Source organism: Tympanuchus pallidicinctus, unplaced genomic scaffold (assembly GCF_026119805.1).
Source record: "Tympanuchus pallidicinctus isolate F22 unplaced genomic scaffold, pur_lepc_1.0 scaffold26, whole genome shotgun sequence".
NCBI lineage: Eukaryota > Metazoa > Chordata > Aves > Galliformes > Phasianidae > Tympanuchus > Tympanuchus pallidicinctus.
The window spans coordinates 13,657,889-13,663,247 of NW_026294743.1; the positions used below are offsets into that span (position 1 = coordinate 13,657,889).

The following is a 5,359-nucleotide window of genomic DNA, read 5'->3' on the forward strand; positions in this document are numbered from 1 at the left end:
CAGGCAGAGAACTGGGCAACAGCTGCAGGGCCCGTGCAATCTTTGCTGTGCAGCTGGACAGCCCTGCTGATTAACTTACAGAGACTGTGCAGAAGAAACAACCATGAAAGCAGCTGTCAGAATATCTCCCATTAAGAGCAAGACTTCTGTTTCTCAGCATCAATGCTAATGAATACCTAGAGCCTTCTTTAAATCTGCTGTTTGCCATTTGTCTTCTAAGATGCTTGTAAGGATCACGCACTGTGTTGTACTGCAAGACAGCTCAAGTGGGAAAGCACACCGAAGCATTGAAGAAAGTGATTTTAGAAGGAAAAGAGAGAGTAGGGAGAAAGATTTAAGTTACTCTGTGCAGCTTGTCAGTGTGTGGACCTAACAGCAGCAGCCAAACTTTCAGCTGTATGTTCTCGTAGAGCATCCCTGACTTCCCAGAAAGATACTGGTAGCCACATTTGCCATATTCTTACATCAGTCCAGAAGTCTGTTGTCTCCTCAACAGTAAAAGCATATGTGAAGTAGATTTTGATGGCATGACTGGAGCAACTACCTTGCCTAACAAGTACTCTCTACCTCACTACTCTCTTAACAGCACAGGTAAAAGCAACATTATTTTCTCCCCGTGTTACTTTCTGCGTCTGTAGAGAGACCTTCTGAAATACGTCCCAAGTGTCAGAGAAAAATTCTTGAAACTTCTCAAGAAAACAACTGTATCAGAGAAGAAAAAGTATGAATAACATTTTATTTGAATTTTCTGTGACGGTTTGGATTTCTCTTCTTCAACAGGGCATTAGCCTCCTACGACCAGGAAGAATATGTTGGAAGAAGTGTCTACTACTGGAAGAAAACTTTGTTTAGCTTGAAAACTATCAAAAAGCGCAGAAGTATTCCTGAACCTGCTGATCCTCTCTTCAAGCATTTCCATACTGTGGACATCCAGATACTGATGGATTATTCAAAGAGGAGAGTAAGAGGGGTTAGAGGAAAAGTAAGTAAGGGGGTAAGAGGAAAAAGATGGCATGGCTAAAGACTGAATCCTTTATTCATGTGAACAATACCACTTTAATACATGGAAACACTTATGTGAGTAAAACTCTCAGCAAATGTTTTAGGAGAACTTTGTGTCTTCTAACTTCACATTTTCTCTTACATCTCTTCATTTACCTCCATCAGCATTAGCAGCAGTACTAATATTGGTTGGTGTGCTGTAGTATCATTCACTCACAATTTTCATGTACTTCTATGGATAGCGGAAGAGTTACTGAACTCATGTAGTCCCTACAGTGAATGCTCAGATCTTTCAGGAAGGCCTGGTTGTGGATGCCCCATCCCTGGAGGTGTCCAAGGCCAGGCTGGATGGGGCCCTGGGCAGCCTGGGCTGCTATGAAATGTGGAGGTTGGTGGCCCTGCCTGTGGTGGGGGTTGGAGCTTCGTGATCCTTGAGGTCCCTTCCAACCCGGGCCATTCTATGATTCCATGATTCTGTGACTCCGGGCCATGGTAGCATAAGCTGCTTTTAGGGACAACTGGAAGGCCATATTCTCTAAAGGCCAGCTGTCTCCTCAGTCCCATCCTTCTTCCCACAGAAATTGCATACCCAAGCTGACTGCCAGCAGACATCATATATTCGCCATTGAAATAGAGGTTCAATGTGATGCCTGTTGAGCAGACAGCCAAGTGAGCTTTCTGACTGCCTCTCACCACTCGTACCATGAAGCAGAGCTACACAAAGAAAACACTGCTGCCAACATCCAACACAAAATACACCTGCAGTTTGGGGCATCACCACATCCACTCTCATAGACAACACTGCCCAATTCCTTTTCACCTTTTCCCAGCAGATTCTCTGAGTACTTTCGCCCCAGTTTTTACCTTGTTGAGGATTCTTACCCCACTAGCCTTGACAGAGAGTGGAAAAAAAGTGATGAAGCAAGCATACATACAGTGTTTGGTGGAAATTCATGGTGCTTCCTCTCACTTCTCCCATTTGACTCTAGGGGTAAAAATCAATGATACTTTTTCACTTGGCAGAAGCACCTCACACGTGATATATGGAAATTTTTGGCTCAATGTATGTGTTCTGAACACTCAACTCTTCATTTCTTTCCCCTTTTCTCCACTGCATTACATTTAATTTTTTCTTAACTGAGCAACACTGTGCAGCTGCAGTCATTCACAGAATCACAGAATTGTAGAGGTTGGAAGGGACCTCCAGAGATCATCGAGTCCAACCCCCTGCCAAAGCAGTTCCCTACACCAGGTCGCACAGGTAGACGTCCAGGCAACTCTTGAATATCTCCAGAGAAAGAGACTCCACAACCCCCCTGGGCAGCCTGTTCCAGTGCTCCGTCACCTCACCTAAAGAAGTTCTTGTGTACATTCATGTGGAACTTCCTATGCTGCAGCTTATGTCTGTTTCCCCTTGTCTTGTTTCCACGTACCACTGAAAAAAGACTGGCCTCACCACTATGGCCCCCACACCTCAGGTATTTATAAACCTTACAATAAACCAGCTATTTATAAACATTACAAGTGTTCTCAGTCTGTATTTACCTTCGAAGGTCAATATTAATTATTCTGCCATACATCCCCCATTTCAGAACTGCAAGCAGCTTTCGTGTCTTCTCTATGCGAGAAGTTAGTCCAGAAAAAGGTATTAACTCACCCTACGAATCCTGCCATGGGGCTGTTCTGCCATTCATACAAACAAAATTGCCTTTCTTCTCTGCAGAGCACAATGAATTTTTCATCTTCTCACTTAACAGTTGTATCTTTTAAAGAATAAAAGTAAATATAAAATTAGCAAGGATTTGGTAACAGTAGGTCAGCTATAAATACTTGTAAATGGGAAACATACAGTGAGCATCTTTGGAATTATGACATTACAGCATTCTGATTTTAGGAAAGTTACAATTAAACTCCGTTTCAATACAACCAACTCTATATTACAAACTCAACAAAAACGTACGGAGGAGCAGAAGTCCTACTCAGTGCACTTAGTGCCTGTTACACGGTTATTCAGGTACAGCATGGTCACAGCTCTGGCCTGGTTCGACCTGGACCCATGGACCCACGCCCTATGATGGGTCTAAAAACAAAACAGTGGCAACGAGCTAAGGGAGAAAATTAATTTACTAGATATTATAGCACAATACAATTGGAATTGTAGCTAATAAATCAAATAAACAGGAGAGAGATTGTCCAAAACTGAAGGCCTTACTCTAATGTTGAAGGTGGGATAGCTAGGGAGCATACACTGCAGAGCCAAGCAGAAATAGAAGTCTCATGACTCCCAGTTTTCTCTTTCCTTCTAAACAGAAAATGGAAATGGAACAGTGAAGTATTCACAGAATCAGTGATTCTGTGATGCCAATTGAAATTCTCTGAAATTACTCCTTTTGTACCTTTGGATGCTCCCAGATCCCTGTCTGCTTCCAAGTGACTTCTGTATATGCCCATCTCAGAAATCTGTTTGTATTATGATCTTTAATGCAAATATGAAAAATGTTTACTACAGACACCTTTTCACTGATATTCTGATACTTCACTCAACTAAGGAAACCTCATTATTCTTCAACAGGTCATCTACAAACTGATTAGTAGAGAAGAAGCCACTAGTAGTAACAAACAATTAAGAGGCCACGGCCACCTGAGGGAAACCTCATGGTGTTATGTTTTGGCCAAGGAAAACCAGTTGATTATTTTCAGAACTTGCATCAATTAAAAAAATAAATAAATAAAAATGATAACTAGTAATAATAATTAAATAAAAGTACGAAAAGACCATTCAAGCTGCATGAAAATAAAATCATGGATTCTCACTACCACTGTTGCTGTATTTGTTTATAAAGCCAAGATCATGGCCTCAATCGACTGTGTAAAACTGCATCACTTGACATGCTGTCTTCCTCTGAAGAGGGATTAAAAACACATATGAAATCTTAGAATCCATTTGAAAATCAATTTTACTTTATTTCCCTTAACTTCAATAATATAATGAAACCCAACCTTCAGTTAAAAGGATGAGTAACGTGAGCAAACGTGGATTCATGACTGGTATAACTAAGTGATATTATTCTATAGACTTCAAAGGTGTCTGCCTTCTGAATATCACCAGATTTTACAAAAGATCATTCAGATCAACGCTTTAAACGTATGCTATCAAAATAAGCTCAACTAGCTTACAGAAATGACCAGGCATTTTCACTTTCAGTACATATGATTTAAAATGATGCCTTTAAAGTAGTGACCAAGCACTGTGCGGCTTCCATCATTTCTAGCCTCGCTATATTAACTACATCTCAAGAAGAAGGATTGCGCTCTTATGGAAAAATTAGGTAGCGAATGTCAGTCTTACTGAGAAGACTAACGGTCATCACTTTATCTAAAAATAAGAAAACACGGATCGCACAAATATACATTTTCTTGTCTGGAAAAAAGCAAGGATTTTCAGAAGGAGCGTGAAATCACAAGCAGCATGGATGTTCAGATTTTGTATATTCAAAGGCACAAAAAGAATTTTCGCAGAAAATATCCATAGAAAATATGTAATCCTTTATCGCCTTTGGAGAAACTGCATGTATGCAAGAGCAGTTGGTGAACCAGATGCTAGGGGAGTACTGCTTTGTCTTATCCACAAGTCAGTTCTTTCCACTTAAACACAACAACTTATAAACAGAATTAGGTAATGTTGGAGGAAGATCAAAGAACTGGATTGAGTACCAAAAAACATTCAATGTTGCCAAACATTTAAAACAGCTCAAAGGAAAATATTTGATTTGACTGTACATCAGAAATACTTGAAGGAAAGATATCTTTATACTATAGGTCATCAAAAGCCCAAAAGGTAATGCTGAAATACAGTAATTTTTCAGTAATTACTGAAAAATATATTTTAGATTTTTCTAAGGAAGTGCAGAATAGGTAGAACATTATTTAAGCATACTGAAATACAACCATTTGAAATCTCCTTTGAATTTCAGAATCGCATGCCTTGTGTGCATTTTATCCTTCACAAAGATCTGCTATCTGTTTGAGCTGTGTTCACCTGTCACTGAACTGGTAGGAAGTTCCTGTATGTGAAGTTTGAGAAACGCTGAAAAATAGATCTTGGCGAATACCACTATGACTCACTTTTCAAATAGAAATATGTTATTGCTACAACTGGATCATTATCCTCTTCAATGAATAAAAAACGTAACATTTTCAAAACTCTTTCCTCTCTGCCAGATTTGACTGAAAGAGGCCTAGAATTTCAAAGACATATGATGCAAAGTGTCAATGATGCCCCCTGTCATTGTAGAAGTTAAGTTCTGCAACCAACTGAGAGCAACAGAGCAATGTTAATCAAATCCAGACTAAATGG

General features: G+C 39.8%; 1 long non-coding RNA gene across 1 annotated transcript; it reads right to left on the reverse strand.

Moving 5' to 3' along the window:
* Positions 1-707: 707 nt before the first annotated feature.
* Positions 708-3,411, reverse strand: LOC128084346 (uncharacterized). Its single transcript, XR_008208485.1, has 2 exons — positions 2,660-3,411; positions 708-792 (listed from the first exon to the last, which is right to left on the reverse strand). It is a non-coding gene; the product is annotated as an uncharacterized LOC128084346 (long non-coding RNA).
* Between the last annotated feature and the right edge of the window lie 1,948 nt (positions 3,412-5,359).